Genomic DNA, 25,395 nt, shown 5'->3' on the forward strand with positions numbered 1-25,395 from the left:
CTTTTGCAGTAGCTGTTTTCAATAGACCTTTCTACTCTTTTACAAGGACTTGCATTAGATAACCAAGTGCATGCTAAGACCAGTAAATTGCAAAGAAATTATCCCATTACTTCATACAGGGATATAAATTTGAATGTTATGGTTTCCAGAATGTCATCCAATGAGTGTTTCTGGCAAGGGCAAGAGAGGAAAAGAAATTCAAATCAAGAATAAATGTATATTATAGTGACAACACATTGCTTAGTGTGCCTTCCACCTGATGGAAAGATCCAATATAATCAGTCTGCTAAAGACTGGCAGTGTGGAACGGTATCAGGGATTCTGGGGTGCTCAATGTTTGGGGAGTCAGCAGTGAGTCTAGTGAGTTCATCTTTTGTCAAGGGATGTTTGTGTTGTTGTTGTTGTTGGTGTTGTTTGTTTGTTTTTTGACTATGACTATCCTTAACCACTAGAATGCAATTTCCATGAAAACCATCTACTTCATTGCATTTTGTTTGTTTCTTTTTCCTTTAACATTTTCATTACTACATCATCAGAGTCTAGGGCAGGGACATGCACATGATAGGAACTCACTAAATATTTGTTGAGGTAATATATCAATACCTATGTCCATGGATGCTTTATTTTTGAACCCATTTTTTGGTATCACAGGGCTGGCAAACAAGGCAAATAACAAGCATCCTTAGTATGGGATTTCCAGACCAGTTTTGCTGAAATATATATATATATATATATATATATATATATATATATATATATGCACACATATGTGTGCATGTATGTGTGTGTATATATGTATATGTATACATATGTATATGTGTGTGTATGTGTATATATATACACATACACATATATATATACATACATCTATATCTATATCTATATCTATATCTATATCTATATCTATATCTATATCTATATCTATATCTATATATAATTGTCCCTATCTTAGGTGAGAATTTACAATAGAAATGAATATTCTCAGACTCCAAGGTGTCCATCAGTGCATCCCTTCCCCATCTTCCTTATCACCAAACATTGTACAACAGTAGCCACTGCCCAAAAGTCTATTTATAGCTCTACTCCATCCTGTCTTTTTAAATAATTTAAAAACTATGTACAGTACTTGCATTTACGCTGATTTAGAATATTTTTTCCTCTTCTAGTCTTTATGGACTCAAATGCTGACTTGTCGTTCAGAGGCTTGTTTTTGTTGCTGCTGTTTTTTTTGTTCCCATAATCAGGCTATTGGAAAGAAGTAAATTCCTAATGAGACATAGAATGGAGAAAAAAACTCCTCAAATTCTTTCTTGCTCTTCTTGCATGCCAGAGGAAACTCACCTGATAAGCTGGAACCGTAATGGTTTTCTTAAACTTAATGGAAGAACATGGTTGTCATGGACTAAGTGCCATCAGGGAAGATATAACAGTCACTTCTCTGGGAATGAATTGACGTTGAGATCTCAGGCCATGGCCAGTGCATTACGAGGTTCCCAAGGATAAATTAGAGAAAGTAATAATGTCTCATTTGATTTATACAACAACCAAAATAAAAGAAACTAATACCCGCTTCTAATTTGGGCAAGCAGAAGTCCTCAGACACAATATTAGAGATTCATGGCTCTTTTTCTACTTTTACATACTTGAGTCAGTTCACAACTCAGAGCTATTGAGAGAAGGGTACGCAGGTGCTACCCTTCAAACAAAAACAAAAACATCCAGCACTCCTCCCATTTTGCCTCTTGTAGATTTATACCATCTTTAGAAGCTCAGAAAATTTTAGCTCATCATTTCTAAATAATATATAACTATAACTTAATTTCACTTTTCTCATATTGAAAAAATGTCTTCTTCCATTTCAGAATTTATATTACCCTTGCTCCCAACACACACACACACACACACACACACACACACACACACACAAATTGTAAAGTCTTAAAAACCTGTAATAAAGTTTTTTCACTGTTTTCAACTTCAATACCTTTCTATATATATTGAATAGAAAATATAAACTTTTTTCAATTTGTTTTCTTCCTAAAAACAATGAACCACAATAAAGCCTTTTTTGGAAATGAGTTTTCTCTCAATTTCATCATATTTTTAGAAGTAACATGTTTCCTAATGATATAAATAAAGAAAAATATGTGGGAAGCTCTCAAATCTTTGGATATGGTGTAATAGTGTTATTTTAAAATGAAAATAAATACTCTTTAAGGTATAGATAAATGTTCCATATCTTCTTTCTATATTGACATCATTGGACCATTGACAAGTATATATTGGTCATCCAACCATTGAGACAATTATGGTCATAATGTAGCAAAGAAGGCAAGCACTTGTATGATTAGTCGAAATTTGGGAAGTATAGAATGAGAAGAGAATAGAATTTGAAAGCATTTTCTCAGTTTTAATATCCCAAAATTGATCAGTATGTTTTTTATGATTTGTCAAATATATCTCGTTAAAATTAATCATTTATTTTTCCATAAAATCCAAATTTCTTAGTATGAAATACAAACATATCATTGTTTAGTCTCCACCCAAATTTTCTAGCTTCACATCTCCCAAGCCACCGCTTCTTTTCCAGTTATACTGAATTACTTGAAGTTATTCTAATCATTTATTTTTTCAACTCCATGCCTTTTGCACAAGAATATGGCTTTCAAATATTCTTTATTCTTTCAACTTCTATGCTTCTCATCCTTTGTCTTAGTTTGTGTTTTCTAGAAGCAGATTTGAGATGGGAAAAACTGGCAAAGAAGTGGGAAAATTGGACAGGGAATATATGAAAACAAATAAAGTGTGTGCTGCCAACGAAGTTAATCCTGAACGTACCTGAAGTTTAATCATACAGGAACTCAAACAACATGTAAGACACCAGTCTCACAGCTATCACAAAATGGTGCCCTAAGGTGTTAATTCACTGACTTCCAGAAGCCATTATCTAGTCAGTCACTGGTTTAATTTTAAAAGTTTGTTTTCATAAATTATCTTTATCATATAAAAGTTATTTACTGCCATATTTGTATTTGATTTTTTAAATTCTACCTCACAAGCTCAGCTTTCTGAAAAGTAATAATTGTACATGCTATGAAAAAATAGAACTCTATAATATAGATCTGAAAATGTGAATAAATACTTACAAATCTATATTTTTAATGATAAAACATAAAAGGAATATTCATAAGGAGGATAATGAAAGTCTGTGTATTCAACTTCATCTCTCTTAGTCATTTTCAAATCTATTCTAGAAAATTGATTTGCAAACAAAGTAAGGATTTTTGGCAAAGGTGTTATGCAAGTTTATGTTTTGTTTGGTTCTCAATATGAGTAGAGAAAACTCTTCATTATTTTAGTTTTCATTTGCTTTTTAGTGTTATAATGCCAAATCATATGCAGTATATCACAGTAAAAGCAAACGTGTTAACCTTAGGGTGACTTTTTTAGTGTTCATGATAGTTTTCGTTGTTTTGTAACAAAGCATTATGGCAGCAGTAGAAAAAATAAACCTTGTAAAACATTTTATCACCTATTCATCTTAAACAAAAGTTTCATATATTTGCAGGTAGTGTAATACTGTAGTACAGAATTATGCAAACTAAAAGGTACTTCTATCTGCAGAAAAACTGATTGTTATTACAGAAGCTGAGGAATGAAAGTATATGAAGACTCTCACATGTGTTGTAGTATCTTACTGCAGCAGTAAGTTTTAAAATACAACCTAGTGATGTCAGTAGCTCAGTTAATGTTACACAGAGGGTACAAAAACATGTATACACATTTTAAGAAAGGAAAACAACTATTAAAATTGTAATACTCAATATATATTAATAACAAAAGATGACTACAAGTCACGTGTATACATTTTTTGGCACCCTAGTATATACGAATGTACCTACGTATATGTATATGTATATCTATGTCTATATCTATATCACGTATATAGAGAAATACACACACACAAATAGGTGTATGCATATGTGCATATATACATATATATACATATGCATACACCTATTTGTGTGTGTGTATTTCTAGCTATCTGTCTATATATATATGTACATATAGATATAGATATACACATATACATAAGTACATGGTGCCAAAAAGTGTATACACATAACTTGTATTCATGTTTTATGACATATATGTATATATGTGTGTGTGTATACATATATATACACACATATATATATCATGCAGATTTGCTGGTCCATACTGACAAATATCGTTGATCATAAAGGGTGAAAATAAAACAAAGCTGTAAGCCAGTAACACAAAAAACTACACTAGTGATGTTATTTTATACTAAAAACAAGTTTGTGAATCATTTTGAAAGATATGAACAAGTCTTTGATTCCAGAAGGATCTCTATTAAATATAAGATCTAAATGTAAACTCTAAGCTGTATTGAATAATATTTTGCTCATGTGGACAATGATCATAATATTTAGTACTCAAGATTCCAATGCTTAATTGGAATAAATCGTTCCTCTCTGAACCTATTGCCATATGTGTTAAATGTAAAAAATAAAAACCCTCTCCGAGTTGTTTCTGCTCTTCATAGCATCACTTTTCCAGGTGTGCACTGTGAGCTACCTGCCTCAGAATCACTCAGGTGTGTGCTGGCACACCAGAACAGTATCTATTTGAGACCTACAGAATGAGAATGAAAATTATATGCAGAATTTTGACTGTGTTGTGCAGAGCATCTACCCCTGCATTGTTCATGGGTTACCGATACTGTTTATTCCTCGTCTCATTCCCAAATGTAATTAATATATAACATATATTTTTCATATATATATACACGCACACATACATATATATACATATATATAAAATCAGTAATACCTCAGTAAATTGTATTTTTAAAAGGTGATTAATGAACAAATAAATGAATATCAAGCAACAAAAATATTGAAAATAAATTTTAAAAATTTAAAAATTAGAAGGCAAAAACATTTTTTGTGTGTATATATATATATACATATATATATACATATATATATAAATATAATTTTTTTTCCTAACTCTGCTCCAAAGTTGGATATCTGATGTAGTTCATGTAACTTAATGTCCAAACATGAACTGTATAGTGTCACAAGCAGAGGATAGATAAGCCAAATTCTGTGATCTCTGTCATCCTCAATGACTCCCATTCTTAGTTTGGATGCCTTATTATTGGCTGCAACAATAATTTGTGAATAAATCTGTTGTAACACACTCTCCAGCCAACATTTTAATTTTCTGTCAATTGTCTGTCATCACCATTGGATGTAAATTCCCAGAAAACAAGAAATGATGCTCTTTATCTCAATGTTTTCAGCAACCCTGTATTGGAGTACTCAATAAGTGTTTGTTGAATGTCATGAACAGAGGAACGTTCTGTATACAAAACTGGGACGATGTTCATTTCACCTCTTGTTTGGGAAATGACTCCAGTGTCACCAAGAGATTCATTTCATCCTCATGCAAGTTGAACTTTTGGCAGGTTATCCTGGTGAAAAGTCACAATTTAGATACATAGATTAAATCCACCCTGAAACCTTCCTTAAGTTCACACCGTGTTATAGCTAACGGGAAATTTATATAGCACCCCTAACATAAATTATACTGAGCAGAATCTGAAGCTCAACTTGTCTTGATGAGTTGCAAAGTTGAATCATTGCATGGGCATTTAAAAAAATGTCATAGCTTAGATTACCATATAACAAATTCATTATATAAATTTGATCTATTTTGACAAGAACATTTAATTTTGAATACATACGTTTTATGGTAATACTAAAGATCTAAATATGATACCCTATGAATTAGTAATAATTAAGAAATTTACCAGAAAGCTAAAGCTAGTAAATGTTGGTTGCAAAGGGAGCAGAAAAAAAAAAATATCACAGGTGGCAGTAAGATGCATGTCACCATATTCTCTGAAGCTGAGCATGTTTTAGGACACCTAGTTGTATAAATATTAGATCATTTCATTGTTTTGTAGAATTGGGTTTTCATAGATGTATTAAAATGGATTGTAATTGTTTGACTGTTTTTTGTATTTTTTTATTGGTCCTTTGTAGATTTTTTTTTTCTGTTGTTAGGATCCCATACTTAGTAGTTTCTAGTACTTTCACTGACTTCTCAAAGTTGATGGGGGCCCATTTTTTCTGAATAGTTGGGACCCTTTTTCGCTCAGGAATATTTTATGTTATAGATATTGCTCTTCTATTTATTTTTATTTTTTCATCAGAAATATTATTTTACCTGGATGGGCTCTTTTTGTTATCTCTATCTATTTTTTTCTCATAAATTTTATATCTGTGTGCTTTATCTTGGGTTATTTGAATCCTAGTATTTCTCGGGTATGAGCTGTGCATTCATGGTTTTCTGCACTATCAAGTTTGCTTTACAAATGTGTCTTTATACAGGACTTAATTTTTTTTTTTTCTTTCTCAGTATTTCTTTATCTGGACTTATCAGGTTCCTCTGAGGTGGTGGTTGTTATATAGTTTCGTTATTTTGGTTTTGTTTGTTTGTTTGTTTGTTTTTTATTCTCACAATGTCCTCTATATATTTTATCCTTCCTCTTCTGTAAGGGAAGTTATGAGTTTCCCCCTATTGTGCTCAGTGAATAATTTTTTTTTTAATTAATTTTATTGGGGTGACAATTGTTAGTAAATTTACATAGATTTCAGGTGTACAATTCTGTATTACATCGTCTATAAATCCCATTGTGTGTTCACCACCCAGAGTCAGTTCTCCTTCCATCACCATATATTTGATCCCCTTTACCCTCATCCCCCACCCCCCACCCCCTTACCCTCTGGTAACCACTAAATTATTATCTGTGTCTATGAGTTTTTGTTTCTCATTTGTTTGTCTTGTTATTTTTGGTTTATATACCACATATCAGTGAAATCATAGGGTTCTCTGCTTTTTCTGTCTGACTTATTTCACTTAGCATTATTCTCTCGAGATCCATCCATGTTGTCACAAATGCTCCTATATCATCTTTCCTTAACGCCGAATAGTATTCCATTGTGTATATGTACCACAACTTCTTTATCCATTCATCTATCGAAGGACATTTTGGTTGTTTCCATGTCTTGGCCACCGTAAACAAAGCTGCAATGAACATTGGCGTACACGTGTCTCTATAGAGAAATGCTTTTATATTTTGGGGGTAGATACCCAGGAGAGCGATTGCTGGGTCATATGGTAATTCTATTCGTAATTTCTTGAGGAACCTCCACACTGCCTTCCATAGCGGCTGCACCAGTCTGCATTCCCACCAACAGTGTATGAGAGTTCCTTTTTCTCCACAGCCTCTCCAACACTTGTTACTATTTGTTTTGTTGATGAAAGCCATTCTGACTGGGGTGAGGTGATATCTCATTGTGGTTTTCATTTGCATTTCTCTGATGATTAGCGATGTTGAGCATTTTTTCATATGTCTATTTGCCATTTGTATATCCTCTTTGGAGAAATGTCTCTTCAGGTCCTCTGTCCATTTTTCAATTGGGTTGTTTGTTTTTTTGTTGTTGAGTTTCATGAGTTCCTTGTATATTTTGGATATTAGCCCCTTATCAGAGGAACTGTTTGCGAAAATCTTCTCCCATTCAGTTGGTTGCCTCATTATTTTGTCAATAGTTTCTTTTGCTGTGCAGAAGCTTTTCAGTTTCATATAATCCCATTCGTTTATTTTAGTTTTTACTTCCATTGCCTTTGGAGTCAAATTCATAAAATGCTCTTTGAAGCCAAGGTCCGTAGTTTAGTACCTATGTTTTCTTCAATGCAGTTTATTGTGTCAGGTCTTATGCTTAAGTCTTTGATGCATTTTGAATTAATTTTGGTACATGGTGACAGATAGCAGTCCAGTTTCATTCTTTTGCACGTAGCTATCCAATTCTGCCAGCACCATTTATTGAAGAGGCTGTCTTTCCTCCATTGTATGTTTTTAGCTTCTTTGTCAAAAATTATCTGTCCATATTTATGTGGTTTTATTTCTGGGTTCTCAATTCTATTCCATTGGTCTATCACGACCAAGTGGGGTTCATCCCCGGGGCACAAGGATGGTTCAACATTCACAAATCCATCAATGTGATACATCACATAAACAAAATAAAGGACAAAAATCATATGATTCTATCAATTGATGCAGAAAAAGCATTTGATAAGATACAACATCCATTTATGATTAAAACACTAAAATTGGTATAGAAGGAAAATACCTCAACATAATAAAGGCCATATACGACAAGCCCTCAGCTAATCTCATAATTAATGGTGAAAAGCTGAAGCCCTTTGCTCTATGTTCAGGAACACGAGAAGGTTGTCCTCTATCACCTCTGCTTTTCAACATAGTGTTGGAAGTCCTCGCCAGAGCTATCAGGCAAGAGAAAGAAATGAAAGGCATCCAAATTGGGAATGAAGAAGTTAAATTGTCACTCTTTGCAGATGACATGATGCTATATATAGAAAACCCTAAAGACTCCACCAAAAGCTATTAGAAACAATCAATGAATATAGTAAAGTTGCTGGCTACAAAATCAACGTACAAAAGTCCATTGCTTTCCTATATACCAACAATGAAATCTCAGAAAAAGAGATAGAAAAAACAATTCCTTTTGCAATTGCAGCAAAAAGAATAAAATACCTAGGAATAAACTTAACCAAGGATGTGAAAGATTTATATGCTGAAAACTATAAGACATTTTTGAAAGAAATTGAAGAAGACAGAAAGAAATGGAAAGACATCTCGTGCTCATGGATTGGAAGAATCAACATAGTTAAAATGGCCATATTACCCAAAGCCATATACAGATTTAATGCAATCCCCATTAAAATCCCAATGGCATTTTTTAAAGAAATAGAACAAAAAATCATCAGATTTGTTTGGAACCACAAAAGACCCCGAATAGCCAAAGCAATATTAAAAAAAAAGAACAATACTGGAGGTATCACACTCCCTGATTTTTCCTTGTACTACAGGGCTACAATAATCAAAACAGCTTGGTATTAGTGAATAATTTTTCAGGGACTATATTTACTCTGATTTTTTCCAGCAACATTCGTTTGTTGTGCTATGGAAATTTCTTATAGGAATCTATCTTTGTTCCCTTCACTTTACCTGATTTGATAATTCATTTTCTGTCCAACTATACAGGAGGAGAGGATTTGTATGTAGCTCTTAGCCCATTTTCTGTTCCTGTGACCCATGCAAGTATTTTCTCAGCTATAAAGTAGTTGGGAGCCTGTGAAAAGCTTCAAGTGAGACCTGTAGTGAATGAAGCAAGAAATCTTTAAGGAGTACAATTTATAAGCACCTTCTGTGTGCCAGATGCAATACTTATGAGTATATTGACTCTAATCTACTTAATGAACCTGAATATAAAATATTATTAGTATCATTATTATTCATCCAATGTTTCAGATGAGAGATATGGAGATGGACTTAAACTAAATTATTCCTATATTGAGCTTTGATGGAAGAAAAAGTATAAATAGTTTTGTAGTAATGGAAAGAACAAAGACTTTCAGACAAAAAAAAAATGGAGTCAAATTCTATATCTGTAAGGCTTTCAGTATTAATTCTAAAATATTCATATGAGAGAAAATGCAAATTAAAATGTGTTATGATTAAAACTAAATATTTCCAGATTTGGTGATATGTCTGTAAAACTTAGTCTGAATCAGTATTTATAAAAATGAATCTTCACGACTTGATCAGCTTGTGGTTTTGTTGCTCTAACATTGTCTGAAGTAAGTAAACATTTATGTTGTAAAACTACTTTTGTGTTGAGCTATTGCTATTAGAAAAAGAAGGTAAACTTTTGTTTTTTATTTGTATCCCCTTTGCCTGGTAAATTTGAAATTTCAGTCTCACATATAAAAACGTCTTTGGAATTTCAGTTTATCTTGCGTCGCATGGAGAAATGTACTAAATATTTCTGTTTAATAATGTTTGCTCTTTCTATATAAGCTTCATTAAAATAAGTTAAGGACAGTTAAATGGATCAGGATTCTTTTGTAATTAGTAAAATCTAAGTTTTCTTTTTTTTTTTTTTTTGCTTGAATCGCATTATGACTTTCCTCAACTTACTTTCATCAAAGTAAGTCATTATTCAAGAACATTTAATTAGCTTGTTTTAATCTTATAATTTTCAGATACCTGCTAAAGTAATTAGCTTTCTCTTCTTTATAGTTAGAAAATTGCTAAAGGATCAATGAGCAATACATCATTTGCTATTCTACAGCATCAATTACTTTGACCCTCAGTGTAAATATATTGATTTTTCTTATTAGTACATTATCATCAGTTATTCACAGCATGTTGTTTATTAATTAGTAAGAGAAATATAGATTCATTTGTGAACAGTTATCCTTTTAAGTTTCTTGTCTAGAACATGTGTGATTGTATGGTACCTGCTAATGACACATAGAACTTAAGAATAAAGCTTATTTCTCATTCCCAAGGATTCAATATGTTTTTTATTGAGATAAACTCAAAGTTATCAAAAAATAAATAAATAAAACTTCTTATGGAAATTACAAAGTTAGAAAAAGTTCAGTTTTTCTCGTTTGTATTCTCAGGAAACTGATTTTATTTGTTATAATCAAGGAATACAAAGCAGGTGTATGAACAACTCTTTATAATATTGGTAATTACAATGTTATACTAAATAGAAATCATAAAGATGAAGTAAGTAACTTGATATTAGAAACAAATGTACTCTTTATTTGTATTTTCGTCTTATTCAACAACTAGATTGAAACTTTCTGAACAGGAAAGAATGAAAATAAAAGGGAAGAAAATATAATTTAGTAAGCACAACATTATACATGAAATTTTGTCAGGATTTCTCATGTCATTATTTTTTAGTCGTTTTCTTTTTTAAACATTTAAGAAATATTCAGAGTGCCTACTACATGATAGGAATTCTAGGATCCTAGGAGACAGTGGAAAACAACATAATATCTATTCCTTAGTCAACCCTAGTTCTAAAATGGAGGATATCAAGAAATTAGTAATTATATAATAATTCAAGAAGATTTCAGATTCAGTCAGTAAAAGAAAATGAGGTAAGGGATTAAAAAAAAAAGGTATATTTGAGATAAGGTAATCAGAGAAGACCTTCTTATGGAGGTGAACTTAGAACAGAGAAAAGATTGAAATAAGAAAGGTGACTATTCAAAAATGTAAGGGAACAGAGTTCTAGAATTGGAGTGCGGGAAGTACAATGTCATGGCTAGAGCACGCTTAGTGGGAGAAACAGCAACAAGGCCAATAATAAAGTGATACTCTTCCTTTTTTCTTCCTCTTCTGTTGGTTAATTTGTTCTTATCTATCAATCTGTCTGTTTGTCTATCAGAGTTTTGATATTTATGTCCTCAAATTCATCAATATTTTCCATTATGTGTTTTGCTTTTTTTAGAGGGGGCGGGCATGGGGGAGGACATGTTGTGGAGACTTAAAAATCTATCCCTCAACCCAAGGTTATACATATACTCTATATTTTCTAAAGCATAGTTTTTTGTTGTTTTTTTTAACCTTTCATTTTTAAAACATTTAGAATCTATTACTGAGGGAAATATGAGATAATGTTTGAGATTATTATTTATTTTCTTAAGTATATATTCAATTATTCTAACCTTATTCACAGTACAGTCTTTTACATCTGGCTTGAAACACTTTTATCACATACTAAATTCCCATTTACTCGTACACCATTGTCTATGCTCTTATGTTTCTTATTTTTCCAATGTATATTATTACATGATTATAATATTTTAAATACCATATATTTTTAATGTGTTAGAAATATGGTAGATAATTTTTATTTTAATTATTTGTTCAAATTTACTTTCAAATATAATTTAGAGACTCTTGCTATCAATTTATATATGTAAAAATGTCCTAGATTTATTTAGTCTGAAATGACATTGACTTAATAGATTAATTAGTCAAGAATTCCCATTAATATAATTTTGATTTTTTTCATCTGCAGTCAGGGCTTATCTTACCATTAATTGAATCTTCTTTGCTTGACTGTAATTAAAAATGCATACTTTTTGTGATAGATGTCTTAGACCTTTCTTGTCTGATTTATTCTTTGATACTTTATTGATCTTATGAATACCATACATTGCGTATGTTGGTACAATTGGCGATTTGTTATGTAACTATTTTGCTGTTTTTAGTAGATTTCAAGGAAGGAGAAGAAAGCAAATTGTCTTTATTGTACAACTCGATTCTTTCATTTTCATTTAAATGTGAATTTTAAAAATATCAAACTTTTATTGAACAACATAATTGCATACATAATTTAAAATCCATATTGCTTCAATAAACTATAGAGAGTGTAATTCAATATTGAAGGTGGTTTATGGCTTCAGAAGACTGCCTTGATGGAATAAAGTTCATATATTAGGAATGTTAAAATTAGGATTACCAGTGTCTATATATTTTCTACATTATATTTTACTGATTTCACTAAAGAAAATAGGTTCCTTATAAGTAGATTTGAGGGCCAACATGCTCTGTATTCTCTTACATACAATATTACTTACTTTATTGGTCTTGAATAGGATTTTTATTTCCCCTACTATTTAAATTCATTGTCATTGATGATAATGCAAAACACATTAGAATTAGAAGGCCCACTAAATGAGTAAATGCAAATATACTCAGACATAGCGTAGTACAGGATAAATTTCTTTTTTTTTTTTTACATATTGATTGCTAGAAAAATGTAACTTGTGTGTATATATATCAACATAGATAACTTTCATGGACTTACTACCCTCAATAGTTCTTTACAGATAATGTTACCAGTTAATAGTTTTGGACCAGGTAATAGTGTTAACTCTTGGTTCTTTGGCTTATCTGAAGTAATTTTGAAAGAAAAGTAATCTACATTCTACCATGGCCATAACTGGGTGCTAAATGATATCTTTGATTCAGTGAATGACTGTTTTTATCTCTCTGTTTTATGTGATTAACAATGCCTTCTAGAAAGTCCTAACTTCTATGAAGGAGCACTCTTCTGTAGCTTCCATTCTCTCTGACCACTCCCTGTCTCTTTCTTATTATGACTGCCTTAAAGTTCCAGCTTATAAATATAATAATTTCTTAGTACATTTTTTTGTATAATTTCAGAGTTCAGGCTCTAGAGACAGACTTTACATTTTAATATGGATCTCAAAACTTCTCAACTCTGTGAACTTGCACAATTATATTGCATACTCTATACCAGTTACCTAATCTTTACAATGACAGTAAAATAGTAATTACCTCATTGTCATGCTTCTATTATTAAGCATGTTATTTTATATACAGAGAGTGCCAAATAAATGTATATGCATTTTAAGAAAGGAAAAAAAAAACACATTAAAATTGCAATACTCAATATAGGAAGTTCAACAAGTAGGTTTAGGAACTCTACCTAGAAAAAGTGCTACATACCTCATTGCTGAATATCACTACAGTCACCTTTGAAGTACTCCCCTCGGAAGCTAGGCACTGATGCCAGCTCTTAGTCCACCCTTCAAAGCAATTCTGGAACTCTTTTTCTGGAATGGCCATTAGAGCTGTTGTTGTATTACACTTGATGTCTTAAATGTCATCAAAATGTTTTCCTTTCAATATTTCCTTTATCTTTGGGTAAAGAAAGAAGGCATTGGGGGCCAGATCAGGTGAGTAAGGAGAGTGTTCCAATACAGTTGTTTGTTTACTGGCTAAAAACTCCCTCATAGACAGTGCCGTGTGAGCTGGTGCATTGTCACGATGCAGGAGCCATGAATTGTTGGCAAAAAGTTTCGGTCATCTAACTTTTTCATGTAGCCTTTTCAGCACTTACAAATAGTAAACTTGGTTAACTGTTTGTCCAGTTAGTATACATTCATAATGAATAATTCCTTTGGTGTCAAAAAAGTTTAGCAACATCGTTGCAACAAGTTTGCGAACTTAATTGTCAAGCCTCGTATAATGATAATAAAAGATGAATACAAGTCACGTTTTACTTCTGCAGTTACAAGATGTACTCAAAGTGCTTACCATCAGCATTCAGACAGTTCTGATTACGGCGACCTACGGCAATGGCAACATTGACCGTCTCTTAAAATGTGTATACATATTTTTGGCACTCCTGGTATATTGACTTGTACAAAGCCTGGCATTCTAAGTTGGGGGTGGTAATAGTAGTAGTATTTCAGAATATATCTCCTCCCTTTGGGACTTTCACCTTCTACAATGGTTCAACTTTTATTATTACAGATAACTCCATCAAATGACAGTATGATTTCATAGGTTTTATAAACATAGTATGTAATGATTTAATAAAATAAAAACTCCCATTGTGAGCCACATACCAAAATCTGGGCCTATAATTTTTACCCTCTAGTAATTTCCATTTGGTTACATAAATTCAATATTATTTTACATCCTCAAATCAATTCTTCTCATATTTTTCTATTTTAGACTGTTTCCATTGTTCTAGTTACCAGGTTTTAAATCTTTGAAAAGTTTTGAGTCTCCTGTTTCTATTGTTTTCCTATCTCCATAGTTATTCTCTTACTAAAAATGTTTACATTACAGTCACCACCTCAGATCTCCAATTACTTTAGTCTAATATCACTTAATTGATGTCCCTGTGTCTAGTACTTCCAAATGCAATCAATGTGTGTTACTACTTAAAATCAACTTCTATAAGGGAAAGTGTGGATCAAACCTGTCCCTTCTTAGAAATTTTGAATAGCTTCACATTCTCCAAAATCTTTCATGTGGCATTCATGACCCTCCATGACTTGGTCTAGCCTACATTTTTTTCAGTCTCTCTGAGTAGGTAAGTCTCTTTCCCAGGGTCCCTTTACATATTAATTAATTATTTACCCATCATGGTTGCATCACTTTTTACTTTTCCTACTTTTTTCACACTTTCTCAGTATGATGACTTTGTTGATGCTTTTTCTGTTGTGCAGAATGCCTTTCACTACATTTCAACTTTTCTGACCCTTGTAGGAGACTTGTGTTATATGGCTGCCTGTCCAGTATTCTGATTTTATCATAACACTCAGATGGGCTATGAGAAACCTCTTTCCCAGTTTCTGACTGTGAAAGGTGAATAGAGCTCATTCTATGATTGGTTCCAGAAGCTGGTACAAATCCTAGACAGGCTTAATTTATCAATTACATTCATTTTGTCAAAGTCATTGGTTCAAGTATGAACACATGTCCCAATGAGAGCTATCTCAAAATTGAGTCAGCATGGAGAAAGGAGAACCAAGGAAAAGAGCAGAAGGAGAGGAAGGAAGAAGAGAATATATAACATCTATTAAGTCCCCAAATCCATAGATTTTAATTTATTAAAGAAAATGAACACCCCTCTGCTTGAGATGATGTGTGACTTGAAATTTGTTAAACTTGAAACAAAAATGAAATAAAAAGGGAAATTCTGTTTACATAATGAATATTAAAATACCTAATAATCAGTATAGTAGGCGCCAAATTTTTGAAGTGAAACACATTTGCATATAATTTTAAAGGTTTATAAATTAATATTAAAGCATGTGTTTGAGGATTTTTTCCCTAATACCATATGTAATTATTTGTATAAAATACATATTTTTTCAATATCTCCTTTTTCTATCCTGTACCTTTAACATTTTTGGGTATGAACGTGTTTTTTTAAGTATTCTATATAATTTATGAGATTGTAATATATCTGAAGCTTTAGTTACTTAAACTTAGGGTAGGACACTTTTTTTAAGCAACAAATATAAAGATTATGGAAATAATCAGGCAAACAATTAAATTTAATATGTAAGACAAGAAAGGAGTCATCATATGAAAAGGACACATGCTTCATCTCTGATGAACAGTATTTCCAAATAATGTGTGTCTGTATTTCTACTTCTTAAGTGGCTGATTCTATGTAGGTTAAGGCTATGCCACATTTTTGGGCATGACTTTATCTTACTGTGTTAGGAACTTTTGTTCCACTCTGTCCTTTCGACAGATCTTTTCTGTGCTGGACAGTAACGTCCATTTTCTAATAAACCTGATAGGAGCCTGGGCTATGAGGTTGGTTCTTTGTCTTTGCCTGTGTCAATCCAGACGATTCAGATGAAAAGCACATTTACATGAAAGTAGAAAATTGAGATTACAAAAAGCAGTGTTAGCTTTTGTTATCTTAGTAATATTCTACATTTTATTTGCTCTACTTGTCAGGAATAGACTGAGTTCAAGGGACTTTTTTTCACGAAAGTCAGTTCACCTGAAAGTGAGGTTGATTTATTTAAGAGACAGGAAGAACATAATTGATGGGGCTTGTGGCCTTGCTATCTATTCAGTATGCTTGTGTGATTTTGTAGGATTTCACCCATATGTGTGGCTATTATTCCGTGTGGTTCAAATGGTTGGGATCAGAAAAAAACAGCAGGGGAGGTGGGGGAAAAAGGGAAAATTATTGAAAAAATACAGAATCCCAAAGGAATTATTACTCCTGGTTTGTTGCCAAACTAATTTCTGTCTGTCTTATTAGTTGAACAAGTCTGTGATTTCATTATGAAGTGATTCTGCAATGGGCTAATCTAAGCATGGATATTACATATTTTTAAAGTATATTTTCATACACATATATAAGCATATACATGTGTGTGATTATACATATCATACGTCTACAACAACCACAACTTTTCAGTTTTTCTGTGGGTGCATGTACACATACATACATATGTATATGTATTTACACATTTATGTGTATACACACACAGAAACATGAATGTGTGTGCTTGAACACATGCATATGCACGTGTGCAAACACACACACACACACACACACACACCTCCCTGTCTGTGGTAATCAAAACTGTATGCATTATTTTATTTCCTCAAAAAATAATATTGTATGACTGGTTATCTTTGTTGTTATAAAACTGATGTAGCAAAGACCAATAATTCCAAACCAATTTGAAATCATTTTTCCACTCTAAATGATGGTTAATAGTTTTCTAAAATCTTGGATTGAGAGGTTGTAAGGTCCTGTTGGGATAAAGTGGAATAGAACTGTTAGCAGTGCTCCGTATCTGAGAGATGTATAGCACTGGGCTATATGCTTTCTATCCCCTGTCTAGAGAAACAGGCATGAAGAATTGTTAATTTCTTTATATTTTAAAAATTATAAAATAAAATAAAATAAAACTATAAAAAAAATAAAAAAATAAGTCTGATGCAAAAAAAAAATAATTTTACTCAGTACTTAGCCTAAGTTCATATTGCATATTCAATTCTTTACAGAATATTTATGCTTTCACAAATGTTCTCATGGGTATTTAATGTCTATGATTATCAAATCTAAAATCATCATCCTTTTGTCCTTTCATTCTATACACATTTTATTTCAAATGGTAGACTGCTACACATCTAGGTATGCAACTCGTACACTTAGGTAATCGTGATTGAATCCTCCCACTCTGTGACTCTCCCATCATATTAATTACTGAGGCACATTGATGTAACCTCTAAATAAATATTCACAAACATGTAGATGCCACCTTCCTGAAGACTCAGGTCACTGATCAATCAACATTGTGGCCTCATCAATGACAGTTTGCATTTGAATTAAAATTTGTCATTTGGATTCCAAATATTTATCAACTATATGTACAGTTTTCTAACTAAACTCCCATTGTTCTCATTGAGGCCATATCTACCAGAATTGTGGTAGGATCTTCCTGGCTTATATCCTTGACTCCAGTGCCATGGTCCCTCTGTGTTAATCTCCAGAGAGCCACCAGGTTGACTTACATAAAGCAAAGCCCTAACACGATACTTCCTCCCTGAGAGAATTTCACTGTATCTCCATTGTCTCAAAATACAGAGAAACTCCTTAATACTCTTGCAAAAAACATCATGATCTTGTCCCTGCCTACCTTTTCATTCTGAGTTCAACCTCCTGTATCACTTTTATTCTTTCACCCTAGGTATAGACATACTCCATAGTATTTATCATCTGAGTTTTGGTTATTCTGCCTGCTTGTCTAAAATTAGTGATTCATTCATTCAGAAACATACAATGAAGACCTTTCATGTGTTGAGCACAATATAATGTATGAGGAATGCCTACTGCTTTCACTCTTCAAAATGTTGCTTAGTAAATGTTTATTTTTCTAGCATCACTTCACCAAGGGAGGCTCTCCTAATTGTCTTCCCTCTGCCAGGCTGGGTAATATAACCATTGACTGTGTTCCCTTGGCACCATAATATCTTTTTCTTTGTATAACTTGAATTAGGTTACATAATACTGAATATTTTAATAATAGGACATATTGAAATGCAGAGTATGCTTAAAATTTTCTTTCTTAAATATGAGATTTCTAATGTTATGCATAAAGTATAAAACACTTAATAATTTACAAATGTTACACATTGAAATAGTATGTTTCAATAATAATTGGAAGCAAACCTTAGTTTTGCTTATTCCTCTGCAACTTGGGAAAAGTTATTTGAATTCATAGTGCCTCAATTTCCTCATCCTTAAAAATCAATAAAAGGCATCACTGTGCTACATAATAGACAATAAAATAATGACATATGATTGAGTCCCATTTCAAATTTAATGCCACGCAACTGAGGTAAGTGAATCCATCTCTCTGAATTATAGCGTATTCACATATCAAAGATGGTAATTGTATATACCATACATGTAGTGCTCTTATCAGTATACAAATAACATAATGCATAGAAAACAATTCTGTAAATTATAAAGCATTACAGATGTAGAATATTACCAGATATTTTGGTTTAACCTTGCAGTGGTGGTTTTAGTGGCAGCATTTTTATTGTCAGCTTCAGATCCCCAGAATACCAGATGGCCAATGGACCATGTCCCAGCTGCTGTGAGGGTTGGCTGCTGATGGCAGCCTTGATTTGACCTGTCTCTGCAAATTTGCCCTTAGGCTGAATAAGAACAGTTCCTCCTGGGAGCTGAGATGCCATGCCTCACCCTAGTCTGTATGCAGTAACTGATGGACACAAGGGTGAAAATTACAAGGTGTCCTTGTCTGAAGGAAAAGCTAACTGAGATGCAGTTCACATGTGGAGATCCTACCCTTGCTCAACTCCTTCACCTGCTATGTCCTGCTTCCTTCACTCCTTTCTTCCTAAGAGCAAGCCCTGACTATATCACATGTGCCTTACCTCTTATCTAAGGGTCTATTTCTGAGGACCTCAACCTGAGACAATGCTTTATGTGAATCCCTCATTCTCCTCTATTTTCTCATAACACTTATAACCTATTTATTAAATGGGTACTGAAACCACTTTCGAGAGAGTAGCACATTTTGGAAAACACGAAAGGCAATTTGGAAAAAAAGTGTCAATGTTCTCACCTAGAACATTCAACATTTCAAACATTAAATAATGATGAAAAGGTAAAAGTATATCTGGATCAAAATTGATATACAGAGAACTGGCATGCTTGTATTTTGGAAAAGAAATCATTTGTAATGGATTTTTAATGTGAAAAAGGCTCCTCAAGAGAAAGACAGTCTTCTAGATTCTATTTCTTGATCTACTAGTATTGCTTTCCCCAACCCTTTCGGTTATTTTTAATTAAGGATTAAAATAGGTAACTTAAATGAGTCAAATTATTGAAAGAGCTCTACTTACACTCAGAGAACAAATGGCAAAAACAACAACTAAATAATCATGAAAAGAAAACCATAAGTACATGAAAATGAAAAGAAGGCAAGGAAACTATAAATACATGAAAAATGGATTCTCTCTATAAATTAATTCCAATATCTAAATGTGCCTTTTAACATTAGCAAACGACTAATCCCATCATCATAATTTATTAACCAGATCTTTTCTTTTATGTAGTAATACACTGTGTTTCCATGCTGTGTATTTTTTACCCAGTGACCTAATTTGCTTAAAAGGAAACTCTTAAAACTCCCTTGTTGTAATGAATAAAATGTTAATGAAGAACTGCAAAGAAATCCCCTTTGCATTAGTTCCATATTCCCAGGAACATCATCATAAATTTGTTTGCCTGGTTCTGACAATGGCGGTGATATTCCAGCTGCACAGAAGCATAGTAATGCTAAATGGTTCTGATGGAAAAGTTAAAGATGTTCAAGGCATTGTCATCTGGGATGGACTGTGGGAAGTTATCTTTCCGAGGGAGTATTTGATGGAGTTGGCTTTCATCCAATTTTTTTAACATTTATTATTTGCATTGATAACTACATTACTAGAGCTTTTTCAGAAAATTGCCAATGGAACTATTCAAGCAGCTATGTTTCCAACAGAAAATGTAATTTTTTTAAATTGGTGCTTTTTTCCCCTCCAAATTAATATAGCCCTCAGTAATTTCTTAATCATGTTGGTTTCCATATAAAATTTAATAACTCTAAACCATTAAAATGTTTTAAAATTAGTCTTGATTTTACTATCTAGCTCACAGCTAATGGTAATATTTTTGTGTCTAGACCTTGTTCTGCATAATGAATGCGGGATTAATAATTTAAATAGCAATTTGTTAATATTGATAACTAAAATAAACTGCTATACATATTTTTAATTTAAATGTTAACAAGTTTGTGTCACTGATAAAATTTCCAAATGCAGGTGGAAAAATCGATGCTCAGTTTGAAACTTGAGTATCGAAATTGTTAAATACTCAACTCTACTATGTCTCTAGAAAACGTTTTCTTTCCTATATGTTACAGAAACATATTTAATTTTGGAAACATTAAGTTGTAATGTGCTAATATAAATTTTGATTTCTCTAAAAAGGTATCAACTGAATAAGGAAGTGGCTACATTTTATTCCTAAAAGTACTCAAAGTGTGTTTATACATTTAGAAATAAAAGAAAAACTCAGCATCAAACTAAAGTAGCACTAAGGAAATAGAAGCTGTAAATCAGAACAAGCATTATCTATATAGTTAATATCTTTACCATATCTCCCAGGTTATTAATATGTGGAAAGGGAAATATTTTTCAGTATTTTTGCTCTGGGATATAAAACTCTAATATCCTTTAATTTGGGGTTGTCTAAATTTCTATCAACTTTCACCCTTTTAACAATCAAAAGCTTCTTTCTCTTCTTGCTCTGTACCCCAAAAATCTGTACAGTCACTGAGTTTTCACTAACTTCAAAGAGAATGCCTTGCTTTATTCACTTTGAAACAGATGCAGGATAAGTAACAAGTAACAAAGAGGCCTATGGTGTAAGCAACAGTATTTACCTTTGTGGAATATTCAGAGAAATCAAGGAATGATCCTCAAATATATGAAAAACTATCATATTCTTTAGTCATCAGTGATTTAATTTCACCTGAGTTAAGAGCTCAGGGTCAATAGAAAATAATAGAATGACTCTAATATTGAACTACTATAACCTTTTATTTTGTAAAAGTCTCCACATTTTTAGAGACATTTTGTTAGAGATAGCTTAACCTTTTATTTATAATGGAAAATTCTGTTGAGTTGACAAGGTGGAAGAAAATGATATAAATTTGACAACTACTATGAGCTGTGAGATTTAGCTATTTCAATTAATTTTCAAAAATTAGATTCTATTAGATAAGTATTACTGCACACACTTTATAATGGAAGGAACAGGATTTGAGAATTATAACTTCATACGGTTTGCAAGTATGAGGACTGCAATTTGTACTCAAGTACATCTCCAAATCCCATATATTTTCAACTACATCATAATGCCATGATGTTAATAAAAGGAGAAAGCTTTACCATATCATAAAGCTGATTTGTTATAAATTTATGAAGCTTAATCATAAGTAACTTACAATTGCCTGGACCTTTAAAAATGCTACAGGTCTTATGATCACATAGTTACATATTTTTTTGAAATTTGTGAAAATATATTGATGTAATCAGTTTGCATTTCATTTTTTTTTTTTTTGGATGAGAATCACTTGACATCGAATGTATCCCAATACCCGTATTTTTAGGACAAAACTGTATAGCAATGCTACAGAGAGGGAGTGCATCTGTGTGAAGTTGCTTGATTTTCTCATACACGATATGACACTTTGGATTTATTGCCAATGACTATGAAAGTTTGAATAGTAATTAAAATTTTAATCTTATATATCATGTTTCACAACTTATTCATGCTAAAGGTATTATGTGTAGAAGACAGAAGGGTATATAGGGAAACTTAAAAGCTATTAAAATATTCATCTTTTTGTTTTATACACACTCACATATGCACACATGCATACGGACGTGAAACAAAGGAAGCATGAGTCTTGCTTACAAAGCCGTGAAGTTTTTACAATGAAATTAGATTGATATGGAAAAGCAAAATCCAGGTAAAACAAACCAAATATAATGGAAAGCAACAGATATTATTAAATGACCTAAGAAATGAGAAAGGAGAAAGGGTGCAGGAAAATGTTCCTGGTTTATCCTGGCCAGAATCCAAGGAAAGGACATGTATACAAACCCAAGTACGTTAGTATTTGTTTCATGGCTGGAAACTGATGGAATGTTGCTGAGTAGGAAAACATAGCAATGGAAGAATTTATTTTGCTTAAGACAGGTTTAATATTTATTATAGTTGTGTATCATGTATGACTGGAGTAAATTCATAAAAGTAAATCCAGAGAAAAAACTTGGAAAATGTGAAATAGTTGCTGTCTCTCCGGGACTATATACTAATGACAAGCTTCAGCCATACGTATACCATCTCTAAGGAATTATCATTTTCTAAAACATATAATTTGTAAATGTTGAACTGTCCCAGTCAATTAGATTCCTCTGAAACATCCGTTTCTGTGCATATTGTGAAACAAATTCCGAAATACACTGTTTACCAGTCTCTCAGAGGAGCAAGACACTGGGATATAAAGAACTCAGATTTTAGAGTCAAAGACTATCGGTTTCAAATCAGCCTCAACCAATTTATAGCTGTGTGAATTCCCTAAAGTTTCCTCTCCTGAAAAGTCAAGATATCAATATATAATGTGCTAGGATTTATTTTATCGTAAGTGATTTAAAAGATGTGTATAAAAAGAGTGTAACAAGTTGAAGGCCAGGAATAAATGGGAGCTATTATTTCCCTCAGGTATTCACTTAATTTTCACACCTATGCTCTTCACTATCCTCATTTATTCAATTTTCCTGGATTCATTTATTTCTTCATTCATGAAAATTGTTTTGTTTTTTTTTTGTTGGTATGTGTTCATTCATGAAGGTGCAAGAGTCAGAATCTTCCCTTTCAAGAAGTCCACACATCAGTTACAGTTGTTTGATTAATGCAAATCTAGCCATGTGACTTAGGTGATTTTTTTGTTTGTTTTTTGTTTTCGTTTTTTTTTTTTTTCCTGCATTCAACTTATTTGTAAAATGGGGGAAGTCACAATGATGCCATAGCTTTCCCTTATAGGTGCATTTTACCCAGGGAATTCAACTCAGTATGTTTATTTAGCAAAATTCACATGAAACTAGCAAAACAGAGCATCCAAGAAAAAAAAAAACAATTTTCATGAACAAATGTCTTATAATGAAGTTAAGATAGGAGAGGTTCTTTCCTCTGTCCTCCCAGAGAGTCTGAAATTCTGTGTGACTCTATTTTTGAAGAAAGTCAAGCTGAGGACCACTACTGCTGGATTTGTAGTTTTAGATTTTGTGTTTTGGTTGGTTCGTTGGTTTATTGATTTGCTTGAACATAACATGGGTGTTCATGTAAATTGACTAACCTGAATTGTTCTCAGTTGAGAAAACTGAGAAAGATGATACTGAGAAGTAAAAGGGATTTTTAAAGCAAAGGGACTTGCCCGGAAGGCTTATTAGATATTAGAGTGCTTTTTCATTAAATAAAATTATGTTTTTGAAAGGATTTATTCTAAAAGTATAAGGGAAATTATAGAATTTACATGAATTCAACAGAATAACATAAACTTCATAGACTAAACTATAGGCTAGTAGTAGCGAAAATATTATGATTTAAGTTAACAGTTACTAAATATATTGAGATTAATAATATGAAAGAAATAGAATTCTCACTTAGGATATATGATGTACTGATGCTGAAAGGGTCTGAAAACATGGAATGTGCAGTGACAAAGCTAAGATTTTGAGAAAACAGAGAGACAGTGCTGGCCATAATTACAGTATGACAAGTGCTGTCATGAAGAGCAATTCGTAGGCTGCTTCAGATAGCAAAAAATAAACTTATAGTTAAAATTATTTGGAATATAATTATGTTTAAAATAAAAATATTTTCTAGATATTAAAAAGTGGGAAAACACAGTTTTGCAAAGAATGAATATCTTGGAACTAGAATTATTCAGATAGAAAATGAACTTCTGTTTGTAGCAGTTTTTTTATAAAAATGAATGACTAGTCAGTGAGGAGGATAGACTACATAAACTTTCATATTTCATTTGCCGTTAAAACCACATGTCTCTCTAAAAATATGTTTTTAAATATAAATGATTTGAACTTGTTCTTCCATGTGTATGATTATTTACATAATCTTTGATTTGCTCCAGCATTCAAATTATTGGAGAGAGTAGAATGAGGCAGGAGTGCCTCTGGCTATCATTATCAGGCAAAGGGAGTCAGAAGAGCTAAATCAAAAGGAAATCATTGTCCATATTCTTAGCTTGATATTTTGAATCTAAATACTGTTTGGTGAATTTTTCTTCCAACAGCTATAAAAAATGGACATTCATCCACTGTATCAGCAAAAAATGTTTTTTAATTGTATTGAACCCATACTGTGTCTGGCTCTTGTTCCAAGCTAATTATTATATACTATACAGAATTCACTTTATATAGTAATATATTTATTATTAATAACAATATATAATATGTCAATTATATATTAATTATATATTATTTATGTCTAAATGAGTATATATGTGTATCATCTATGTGTATGATTTATATATATGATATATATGTATATATATGTATATATACATATATGTATATATGTATATATATCATATATATGAGATATATATCTATATATCTATATGTATCATAATTTCTACCCACATAGAACTTATATTTAGTACAATATGGAAAGTACTGTGATTAAAATATTATAGCATTATGGGAATTCACAGAGAGGGCATTTAATTAGAATTTTTAAACTGAAAGAGTCTTTGCAAGTTTCTGAGAAATTGTGAATTTTCTTTAGGAAATTTCAACAGCCTGAAAAAATGAAGCTGAGGCTGATAAATTGGAGACTAAACCTTCTATATATGTAGCCAACCAATAAAATGGCATGTACTGTTTTCTGTAAATAATACATTTTTATTTTAGGTGATTTTTGATAGAAAGCTAACTTTCTAAAGATGTTAAAGATGTAGTTTCTTTAGCTTGAGATCTTGTTGGATAGAAATATCTAA

This window comes from Rhinolophus hipposideros, assembly GCF_964194185.1.
Source record: "Rhinolophus hipposideros genome assembly, chromosome: 4".
NCBI lineage: Eukaryota > Metazoa > Chordata > Mammalia > Chiroptera > Rhinolophidae > Rhinolophus > Rhinolophus hipposideros.